Below are 12,500 nucleotides of genomic sequence, written 5' to 3'. Positions count from 1 at the left end.
ATTTGTATCAAGTGTCATTGCAGGATGGAAATTCTCATACACAAAAAAAACATCGTTGCTTATCTCGAGCTTTCGTTGCACGATAGAATGACGCTACTTGAAGGCTGGATTTTAGATAAGCATTTATGAAAGATAAGTTAAGCACTTTGGTTATATTTTTATTATCAGAGACGAGCTCCGGAGCTGTCCACGTCGACTGTTAGGGCGCCGCCTCCTTGAGATCCCACAAGGAGGGTGCTTTGTGTATACATGTACTTAAGAACTCGCGACGGTTATTTTTGTTATTTTTGATGTTTGTTTGCTTTCGCGTTTCGTAGTTTTGTCGTATGATTAGCTATTGATGAAACTAAGTGGGTGTGTTGGAATGATGCCAAGCCTTCCTGTTCTTTTTACGTTGCAAGGTGACTTTTATTCTAGGTAATCTCGTTCAGAACTTGCCCTTGGTGTTGTGGGGTCATAAAACTTCTTTTTTGTGTGTGTATATGTTTGCTTGCCCCGTCTATTTTCGAATTGATTTACTTTGTGGGATCTTACTCCCGGTGCAAGCATAACATCAGAGCCAAGTCAACTAATACGTTTTCGTATAATGTTACCGTATGTTGATTTTTTTTTTATTTTTTTTTTTCTTATTTTTTTTAGAGATGTGCGTTTAGGTTAACTGTTTCGCAGAGACTTCGGAGCCCTATTAGCCGGAGGCGCCACTTGCTTGTAAGACAGTCTCGTGTTACCGAACGGAGCTTGTGTTTTTGTTTTTGTTTCTTGGGCAAGATTACTCCAATGCTTGATGATGCCGATTACAAAGCCGCGATTCAGGAATGATTAGTGACTTGTTTTTTTGTGTGTGTTTTTTTTTTTTAGTTTTCTTTTGGATGTTTGGATGTGATTTGCGTTTGTTGTGTGAGTCAGAGGGAGAGAAAGAGAGAGAGAAAGAGAGAGAGAGAGAGAGAGAAAGGGAGGGAGAGAAAGAGAGGGAGAGAGAGAGAAAGAGAGGGAGAGAGAGAGAGAGAGAGAGGGAGGGAGAGAGAGAGAGAGGAGAGAGAGAGAGAGAGGGAGGGAGGGAGGGAGAGAGGGGAGAGAGGGAGAGAGGGAGAGAGAGAGAGAGAGAGAGAGAGAGAGAGAGAGAGAGAGAGAGAGAGAGAGAAAGAAAGAAAGAAAGAAAGAATTGGAGGAGAAGTTAGTGTGTGTGTCTTTGGCCATGGCATCTTCACGCAAAGACTTACAAGGATCTCTGTGACATCAGACCGAGAATACTCCTGGTCCAGTCATCTGCCCTGAGCGAGGAAGCACCAAGGACGTGTCACGCCCCGCATAATGGCATTCCCCTCGGGCTGGAAACATGACTCACCTTGCAACGCAATGTTCCCTCGGGGCCTTGTATTCACGGTTGGAAATATCTGCACATACGCACAGGGTGGAGGGAGGAAGGGGAGAGAGAGAGAGAGAGAGAGAGAGAGAGAGAGAGAGAGAGAGAGAGAGAGAGAGAGAGAGAGAGAGAGAGAGAGAGAGAAAAGTCCTTTTCAGAAGCAGGAAATGTAATAAAGACAATCTCAAAAGACAGACGGCCCCCAAATGCAACGCTTGCAACCCGTCTCAGCGATCGTGTAATGTTGCAGCGATGGCCAAGGTGACTCGCCTCTGTGTCAATAGCAGCAGCGTCGGTCGTGAGCCTAATGAAGCTCCTCGGCGCCTCTCAGTCCTGCAGGTGGTCGGTCAGTCCACTTTCTGAATCCTGCATGAGTCCTGGTATTATTGCATCCCGCCTGCTCTCTGTTGCACGCCTTTACTCGTTACAGCAGTTCAAGCAGGCGATGTTATCACCAAGGCGGCGTATCAGTAGCGCTCTCTGTGCTTGTTCAATCTTGGCGGGGCATTGTTGCGGTTGATTGGTGGCGAGTTGTGCGCCCGCGATTGCTGTCGGTTGTCTCGATCAGGGGGGGCGATAAGGACGATGTCCATATCGCCGTTTCTTGTGGGAGATTGACACTGGCGGCAGTAAAAGACTGGATGGTGTAGTTTTATTGTTCCAGTGTTGGACGATCGCCGTGCCGATGCTGTCTCGTGCCCCGGGCGGCGGCGGCGGCGGCGCCACCTCTGCCAGTGCGGCGGTCGCTTCGGCGATCTCTACCCTGGGTCCCTCTGTAGGAGATCCTTTTGACTTTCGGATGTCCTTTTTTTTTTTTAGTTTAGTTTACTTTTTGTATGTTTATGGGCCTTTTTTTTCCTTCTTCCTCCTTGTAATCCTACGTAGAATGACAGAAGGGAATATATACTACACTTCAAAAACATAATACGGTTTCCCTCCCAGAGCTTCCATGTATTTATCCCATGAGCGTTAATCAGCTTTCGTCAATTTCCCATGGCTGGAGGTAGGGTGACGTCACACAAGACATGCCTTATGAATAACGTGGGTCCCTCGCCAGCGTCACTTCCCCTTCCAGTACCGGGTCGTCCTCTGTGTACTACGAGCCCCGAGGCCTTGTGATTCACGCGGAAATGGCAACGAGCGGGATATTGGCCATTTCCTGACGCGCGCAAAAAATATGTGGCGAAATGGGAGCAAAATATTACGACTGCCAGAGTCCCTAATGGCGTTGGAAATATAGGGAGGAAGAGGGCGAGGATCCAGTTTTGTTATTTCCCGGGAGACCTCTTTCCTTTGTGCTGGGTGGAATCGGTCAGTGACTTGGTGGATGGCGTGCGTGGGTGTACCTTTTTGAGGGAGGTCACGGAATGTTTCTGGGAGGCTTATCTTTATTGGTGACAGATAGTGCCTTTTTCTCCCTCTCCTCCCCTCCCTTCCCTTCCCTTCCCTTCCCTTCCCTTCCCTTCCCTTCCCTTCCCCTCCCCTCTCCCTTTTTCCCTCCATCCTCCCCTTTCCCCTCTCCCTTTCCCCTTTGCCTCAATCTACAAGCCGTGACTCACGACCGGAAGTACGCCCCCTCCCTCTCCCCTTCCCCCCCTTTTGCCTCGGGGTGTGGGCAGTGTGCGTAAAGGTGCGATACGCGGTTGTGTTGGCACTACTGCTCTTCGTCGTCCTTGGCATGAGTGATTGCTTAACTCTAAAAAAAAAATGGAAATGATAAAATAAAATAAATAGATAGTTCATTGGTTATAAATATATACAGATGCATTTGCATGCTGGGTTATTATTCGCATGCAAATACGCTGTCAGTTCATTTAAGTGCTGTCGTATGTTTATTCTGGGCTGTGTGTGGACGCGACAACCGGGGCGCCACGAGGACTGGTGCTCCGTCACAACCGGGAGGCCATTAAACGTTGTGACTTATAGGGAAAGTTTATGGTCTTCTGGAGATGATAAACGCCACTTGGCTACCGATCATCGCTGTGCACAATTCATGCGAATTCTCTCTGATGCTTGAACACATGTCTACTCATGCGAGAAAACGTGCAAATACACACACACACACACACACACACACACACACACACACACACACACACACACACACACACACACACACACACACACACACACACACACACACACACACACACACACACACACACACACACACACACACACACACACATACACACAGACCTACGTAGAGAGAGAGAGAGAGAGAGAGAGAGAGAGAGAGAGAGAGAGAGAGAGAGAGAGAGAGAGAGAGAGAGAGAGAGAGAGAGAGAGAGAGAGAGAGAGAGCGAGAGAGAGCCAACACATGGGCATTGGGGATGAAAAGATGACAGCCAAGTAATAACAGGAGGTGGTGACTCACAGGAGGAAATTCCACCCCCTAAGAGTCCGGCCGCCCACCGCGACCTCTGGACGCGCGGGCAAGGACGTCTCTTGGGAGGTGGGAGTCCTGGGGGAGGGGAGGGGGGTGAGGAGAGAATGTTGTCGTGATTGTAGCTTTACGTCACGTCTTAGTGTTATCCTGAAGTCACGTGGCGTTTTGTAAAACAATGTTCCTTCTGGACCGGGTGCTTGTGGAAAAGCGTTTGAATGGTGGCCTTTGGTGGACCGTTTTCCTACCAGCTTGGATGTTGTTTCCCCGCTTCCTAACCTCCCCCTTCCCCTTCCCCCTCCCCCTCCCGCACTCCTTACCCAAACCACCCCATCCTCTGTAACCTGTTCCTGTATCGAGGTTATGTTCCCTCTGCCTATTCCCCCCGCCCCCCCCCACCCCCACCCCTTGTCTTGTCCCTCCCTCATGCCTCTTCCTTTCCTTCCTTCGTCCCCTTCGGCTATCTTACACACGTCACGGACCTGGATTAAGAAAGTGTTTCTTGGGACTCAGGGAAATTATGGTCTATGCATGCCCTTTCCTTTGTCATTTTCTTTCTTTTTTTTCATTTTCATTTTTGTCTTTATTATTTTGTAATTACGATTCTCTGTCTTCTCCTTTCCTATATTTCATATATTTGCTCTCTCTCTCTCTCTCTCTCTCTCTCTCTCTCTCTCTCTCTCTCTCTCTCTCTCTCTCTCTCTCTCTCTCTCTCTCTCTCTCTCTCTCTCTCTTCTCTTTCTTCCTTTCGTTCTTTCTTTCTATGTTTACCCTCTTCTTCCATGTTGTCAAGATAGCCTCGCGAGGTGAACCGTCGAGCGCGCCATGAGTGAGCAGAGCCGGTTCCCTCTCGCTCACTATGTTGCTAATTGCGGCGAACCGAGAGTATTGACACGCTATGAGGAGTTACGTGTATACTGATGTTGCTTGGATGTCTGGGGTGGGGGGGGGGAGGCGAGGTCGGGGCCGCGTGATGCTGCGACCTTGCGTCCCGTCATGATGTCCTTTGGGACGTTTGTCATGATGCGCATGTAGGATCTCCTGGTGGTGATGCATGGTTTGTGATCTTGACTGGGTTACGTGGGGGCGTTGGGGTACGGGGTGGTGGTGTGTGTGTGTGGGGGGGGGGTTATTTGCATGCGGGCTTGGTAAGGCTGTGCTTGCGACGAGCCGCTGATTAGGGGAGTGCGGCTGAGGGCGAGTGATCAGGGGTTGTGTGAAGAGATCTTGTCTATGTCGGTGTTCGGTAAGAAAATAAATCGTGGTTGACCTGTGGTTTGGGTTTTGGAGATACGTTGGTGCCTTTTAAAGGCAAGCACGTACACTCATACACGCCCGCGCACACGCAGATGCATACACACACACACACGCACACGCATACACAAACACACACACACACACACACACACACACACACACACACACACACACACACACACACACACACACACACACACACACACACACACACACACACACACACACACACACACACACACACTCATACACACTCTCTTTCTTTCTTTCTTTCTTTCTTTCTTTCTCTTTCTCTCCCTCTCCCTCCCCCTCTCCCTCTCCCTCTCCCTCTCCCTCTCCCTCCCTCCCCCCCTCACCCCCCCCCCCCCATACACACTCAAAGGGAACCACCATCTCTTGTGAAACATCCGTACGCGTGCATCTCCCAAGGAGCTTTTCTCAGGGGAGTCGGCAGATCAGTCGAGAGATAGACAGGTGTCGCTTTAAGCCTAGCTTTTCCCACGCGTGCTGGCCGGGGGTCGAAGTGGGCCTACCTGTAGCCTAGGCCTGGTTGGGGTGGTAGGTGTGTGGTATGCGGGGGGTCGTTATATTGTTGGTAATGTATGTGATGAGTGTAGTTTTGGTGTAGGCTTATGCGTTATGTTGCTGGTGTATTTCGTCTCAGTGCAGGGTAAAGTTAAAGGTCACAGGAAACGGGTATGTGTTGTTGTGTGTGGAAAAGGATCAGGATACGGTATGAGGTGCTTGAAGGAGGATGTGAAGTTTTAGATTCAACCGAGATATGTTGGAGAGATCCTATGGCTTCTGTAAGCGGATAGGACCAAAACTTCGGTATATTTTATTATCTTTCGAGTAAAACCGACCAGCCTACCCCCTCCCCCCTACCCCCCTTTTTATTTTCTCCTCTTAACGGCATGGAGGATGTGCGAGGGTGATGCAGATTTAAATTTAGATGCGACATTGGATACCAAGGAGGAGGTGGAACAGAAACAGAGCAAAAGTCTATGTCTGTCTCGCTCGCAACGTCTGTAGCCGCATCTTGTATATCGCGCACATTATGGAAGATTGTCTCATATATTGCATCAGGCGTTATCGTGCTTGTGACGTCATTTGGTTTACTCACGCCGGGTGTCACTTCGCTGACGGATCTCCCTTCTCGCTCTCTCCACTCCTTCCTGTCTGGCCTGGCAACTCATGCTCCTCGCCCTGCATAACCTGCACCCTACGCTTGTTTGTAATACATCCTGCTTACATCGTTTCGACTGTTATGTATTCAGATACAGTGGATTAAATTAGCCTCTCGGTGCTTACCATGGAAACACGAGCAATGAATAAGCAATGGTACCAAAACACAGAAAACCTCCGTGTAAACAACTTTCACTTCCTTAGCCAATCGCGGTGTAAATAAACTCACGCCGCTTTGATTTTATTTTCACGGCGAGTTTGTCTTATCGTCTTTATCGCTTTCACATGTATTTTGTTATCGGATTTACTTCCGTCTCCCCCAATCCTCGGTTATCGCCGCCTATCACCACCTCCGTTATTCTCACCGGCTTTGCTTATCGCCCTCCGTAAACACACGATCGCTTTAAAGCTCGAAGTGCAAAAAGGTGCCAGGTGTTGCCACTTGCTCCCCGCCACCCTTGCGAGCTCGGCCCTCTTTTTTGGCACCCGGGTGGAGGTGGTGTTGATTAAGCAGATAGTGATGATGATGAGGAGGATGAGGATAAAAATGGTGGGTGAGGAAGGAGAGGGAGAACGTGGCAAGAACGAAGAAGAGAAGACGATGGAAATGAAGATTTATAAAAGGAACATTGACAAAAAAAAGAGCGACAGGAAAAAATCAAAGATACCAAACACCTGTCTCGCAGAATTTGACGGACGGCAAAGAAGCCCCCCTCCCCCCCTGTCGCGATATATTCGATCGTTATCCACGTTGATAAACAGATTGGCGTCGCCGCGAAACCCTTTGATCACAAGAAGGCGTGGAAGATGTGTGTGTACGTGTGTGTGTGTGTGTGTGTGTGTGTGTGTGTGTGTGTGTGTGTGTGTGTGTGTGTCACATGAGTTTTTTTGTTTTTTTTTGTCTGTGTCTGTGTATATATGCTGATGTATGTGTCACTGAAGGGTTTTTTGCCTTTGAGCCGAAACGCGTCCCGCCCGTACCGGGAAGGCCCTCTGGCAAGGTTGACGCCGGCGGAGGAAGGGAATTTATTCTTACATGAATATTAATGCGGTTACCATTGTAATCTTTGTTGTTATTGATATTATTCTCGTCATAATTGATATGATTGTTCATCATCGTTATCGTTACTACCATTATCATTATTACTGTATGTTTACCATGCTCATTGGGAATGTTAGTGTATAACAGAGACGAAGAACCCCCCCCCCTGTAATGACTTCCTCAAGGGCCCCACCACTTCCATACCTTAACAGATCATTAACCTCACCTTCCAATCCACCCACACCTCTCGTGCCTCCGCCCCCGCCCACACCCACACCGCATCTATCACCTCTCAAGATCACGCCCCGAGGCACAATCACCCGTCCAGGCACCCAGACACGCCCGCCGTAGGACAAGGTCACCCGCGTTCACTCTACGCTAATTATCGTGACTTACCGACTACATTACACAGGCGGGAGCGCATGTTCAGTCATGGGCGGTGGGCGTGGGCGTGGCCACGGTGGGCGTGGCGGTTGGCGTTGGGAGGTCCGGAAGGTGGGTGTGAGGGCGGCTGTGTTGGACGAAGCTTTCTGGTCTTCCGCCTCTCTCCTCTCCTTAGACGGTTGAAAAGGATAGATATGTGGTTCTAGGGATGGTAGAAAGGGAAGGCTAGGACGGGGGAGGGTGGGGGGAGGGGGCATGGGGCAGCCGTAGTGGGAAGGTTGTCAGTGACTGGATGATTAATGTGGGGTATAGCATTCAGTAGCAATTGCTATGCCAAGGACCCCAGCGCCATGGCAAGGACGCCGATCCCGCCGGCAATAAAGGAGGTTGATTTAAATGTCGACGGATGGAAAGGACGGACGCGGATGTGAAATTCCATACGGATTACAGGAACGACGCAAAGGTTCAAAAGTTTTTGTTTTATTTCGAGTGACTTCGACTTCCTCGTAAGCCGCGCGACGCCGCTTCGCGAGCCGCTATAGTCAGTGACCCCGCGGCGGCCGAACTCGAGCGGCGCGACGCGTATAAGTTGCAAGAGACCGGCGGTTTGTTTACGGTCATGCGGGGCTCGCGGGCGCTGCCGGCGGTCGCGTTTGTGGCTCTGTCGGAACACGGGGTCCGACTTCGCACCGATTTAAAGGAAACTTCACTAAACTTCACTAAACCGAAGCGTTGGTCACTGTAGCGTGAGCAGAAAGAGGAGGAGCCGGCGACACTGTTAGGGCGATGAGCCGGAATACGAGAAGGGTGAACGTGAATCACTCTTGTTGCGGCCAGCGTGAGGACCACAGCTTCGAACCTAACGCAATCTCTACCACGTCAACCATCCGGCTGTGCTATTATGGTAATGCTGCCTAATGCTGGCGGTCAGCTCGGAATGACATCAGACTCGTGTTGAATGAAAGCACTGTTGTTTCTTTCATTTATTTTACCTCTTCCATTTCTCTAGTTATATTTCCATGATGATACAATTATCTAGTTATCTATTTACATGTGGATACTAGTATTAGAGTGTAAGCGCGTTCGAGTGTGTGTGTGTGTGTGTATGTATGTATGTATGTAAATAAGCCCTACGCATATATCACCTCATATGTTAAAAAAAACATCGTATCATGTAATCTTAACAGTGGTTGTGCAACTATTTGGAATATTCATGATCGTGCCGCTGAATTCGTGAATACACACGGCCGGTCTAAGTGCTCATGTCCATATATAGGCGTTGCAATTACTGTGGTGTTGATTTGGAAATTCTCCTCTTTAATTGCCTCACGCAGGTTATTGGTCCAGGGGGTGGGGGGAAGGGGGGAGGGAAGGGAGAGGGGGGGATGGTTTTTCGTAGTACGGTAATGACCTCGAAAGGTTGAATGGTCTGGGTGGTTTTAACGGTGAGTGTTCTTATGGTTTTATATTGCCCCGGGTGAAAGTTGATTTTTTTTTTTGCCTCTTGTTTCTGTCTGTCTCTCATTCTTTCTCGCTCTCTCTCTCTCTCTCTCTCTCTCTCTCTCTCTCTCTCTCTCTCTCTCTCTCTCTCTCTCAAATATCAATATTATCCTGAAAAATGGCAAACTTGAGTAGGGAAACCAACAGCAAGACTCACTTAAGAAAATTAACATTGGTGTGAGGTCTAGAGGTTTACAATTACACCCTTATAAGGGTAGGGGGAAGGGGGATCCTGGTCCAGGGTTGCAGGAGGGGGGGGGGAAGTCGGCGTCTCCGTGGGGAGGGAAGACGTAGGAGAGACGGACGTGTCACGGTTATGACGGACGTGGGAAGCATCTCGGCCGCGTGATGTGAGAGGCCGCTGCGGAATCGCCCTGAGGAATTTGGCGAAGGAAGAATGTTCTGTGTTCTCCATTCTCCTCCGTCGGGAACCTGTATCGGCGAGGGAGAGGCAGGAGCAACGGCGCTGGGGTGCATTACGTAACGGCATGGCCCGGTCGGGGTGCCATGCCGTGCCACGCCGTGCCCTGGCATTGAAGACGCCTGGGAAAATGCGAGTTAAAAGGGCGGGTTGGCGGCGGGGCGAGTTGAAAGGGGAAGGGTTTAGGGTAGGAGGGGGGGGGGTTACATGATGGTCGTGACTTGTAGACGCCACTCGGGGGGGAGGAGGGGAGAGGGGGGGGTGAAGCTGAGGGAGGAGAGAGAGGAGAGGGGAGAGGGTCGCAGAGTTGGAGGAGAGGGAGGAGAGAGGGGAGAGGGTCGCAGAGTTGGAGGAGGGGGAGGAGAGAGGGGAGAGGGGAGAGGGTCGCGGAGTTGGAGGGGAGGGGGAGGAGAGGAGAGAGAGGGAGAGAGAGGGGTTAAGAGCATAGAGTTAGATGTTGCTGACGTTTCTCAGTACTGTGTGTCTGTCGAGTGTTTGGTTACACTCGAGCTCGGCTTTTACAATGCATTTGTTGTCGTTGTGCGAGGGGAGGCTGCTCCTTTCGCCGGCGGGGGGGAGGGCACGAAGGGGCTGGAGGTCTCGCGATGCCAAGACATTTGGGATCACATTTCGCGGCGCTGTTGTGCTTTTCATTTTTATTATCTTCGTGCAACCGGCAGTTAGAGGTCCTGATTGTCTTCCCCTTTCGGAGACGCGAAACTGCCGAGGATGCGGTTAAGGTACATGTGAGATTTGCAAAGCTTTTTTTTTGGGGGGGGACTTGCAGATTTGAGGTATATCGATTTGTTTCCAAAGGCGAAAGAGAGGTTGCAACATTCGTGCTTGCAACTGGCGACGGATTAGGTTTGCATTGTTTTCTTTGTCTGATGTCCCTCCCAAGGCAGACCGAATAACAGATGTTTCATGCCTGTGCACGCACGCATGTATACACGCAAGAACACACACAAACACACACACACACACACACACAAACACACACACACACACACACACACACACACACACACACACACACACACACACACAAACACACACACACTCACAAAGCCCAATGATTCAAAGAATAGAATTATGTTCCTAGACATGAAAAAAAAACTCATGTCATCTTACATTAACGAAACCAGCGTGCCAGATGACATGATACGATATGACAACTCTTTCAAACACTGTCGCAAACACTCATCTCTATTGCTCTAGCTCCCTTTTATCTTTTTATTTTATTTAACTTCCTTCCTATTTCTTCTTCTTTAAATTTCCAACCGCCTTTGGTCGTCGATTTTTTTATTATCAGTGTGCTCTGGTTCCTAATTTCTCGGAACGCACTTTCGCATTCTTTCGCTCTCTTGTTTCTCCGTTCTCAGCACTACTCTTTCTCTCTTTCTCCGTTTTTCTTAGTGTTTAGTTGTTTATTTCCATCAATTTACACACACACACACACACACACATACACATACACATACACATACACACACATTTTCACAACATATCTCTCCCTCTCCTTTATCTTGTGTCTTTCTCATTACGCTATTTTATACAATTGCGGTTTCTCCCACTCTCTCTCTCTCTCTCTCTCTCTCTCTCTCTCTCTCTCTCTCTCTCTCTCTCTCTCTCTCTCTCTCTCTCTCTCTCTCTCCTCTCTCTCTCTCTCTCCTCCCTCTCTCCCCCTCTCAACTTCCCTCTCCTTCCCTCTCTCCTCCTCTCTCTTTCCCTCTCTCCTCCTCTTATCTCTCTCTCTCTCTCTCTCTCTCTCTCGCCCTCTCCCGCTCCCTCTCTCTCTCTCTCTCTCTCTCTCTCTCTCTCTCTCTCTCTCTCTCTCTCTCTCTCTCTCTCTCTCTCTCTCTCTCTCTCTCACTCTTTCATTCTCTCACTCTCTTCTCTTAGCGGCTAATTAAGGCCTTCCCACTTCCCTCGCACCTTTTGTAACCAGGTGAGGACGCCAACAAAAGCATCTTCCCAAGACGACTCGCCTTTCTTGGTTCTCGTCTGCGCCTCCTTGTGTGGCGAATGGGGGTAGGGGGTGAGGGGGCAGGGGGTGAGGGGGCAGGGACGGGTAGGGGAGTGAGGGGGCAGGGACGGGTAGGGACAAGGTAGGGGGTGATAGGGCAGGGACGGGTAGAGGGTGAGGGGGCAGGGACGGGGAAGGGACGGATATGGGGTGAGGGGACAGGGACGGGTAGGGACAAGGTAGGGGCGGGTAAGGAGACAGCATTGTGATGAACTACACGTGTCTCTTTCTCCAGCGACTTTTATTTGTCCCGAGAAGGTTTCGTGTTGTGTTGTATTGCTCGCTATGGGGAAGGTGGGATGAGGAGGAGGGAAGGAGGTGGAAGGAGGTGAATGAAAGAGAGAAAACGCGAAATGTTCGAGAATGGTGGAAGGGTTTGCGAGAGGAAAACTGTTTATCTAGTCACCGTGAGGAAAGCAGAGACATCAAATCAGCATCTTGACATTCCGGTCGGAGACATCGTCATTCTGTTGTTGCTTTTCCTCTGTTTTTCTTTTTCTTCTTCCTTCCTTACTCGGTCTTCCTCTTTCATTCTGTCGTTGCTTTTCCTCTCTGTTTTTCTTTTTCTTCTTCCTTCCTTACTCGGTCTTCCTCTTTCATTCTTCTAGCACCCGTTACAAGGACCCTCTTCCTCCATTCACTGTCACCTTGTCGTAATTGCGTTAATGGATTGTTTGTGACGTCATAGAACAAGCCTTTCCCACACCTCCTCATTATAGTATATTTATGAAGTTATTCACTTTCTCTTTTATAACACCTTATGCTTTAACCCTTCCATTTTGATTTTCTCTCTTTATCTCTCTCTCTCTCCCTCCCTCCCTCCCTGTCTCTCTCTCTCTCTCTCTCTCTCTCTCTCTCTCTCTCTCTCTCTCTCTCTCTCTCTCTCTCTCTCTCTCTCTCTCTCTCTCTCTCTCTCTCTCTCTCTCCTCTCTCCTC

Source organism: Penaeus japonicus, unplaced genomic scaffold (assembly GCF_977035675.1).
Source record: "Penaeus japonicus unplaced genomic scaffold, GWHDUDI00000001_assembly GWHDUDI00000022, whole genome shotgun sequence".
Taxonomy (NCBI): domain Eukaryota; kingdom Metazoa; phylum Arthropoda; class Malacostraca; order Decapoda; family Penaeidae; genus Penaeus; species Penaeus japonicus.
This window is presented reverse-complemented; position numbering follows the sequence as displayed.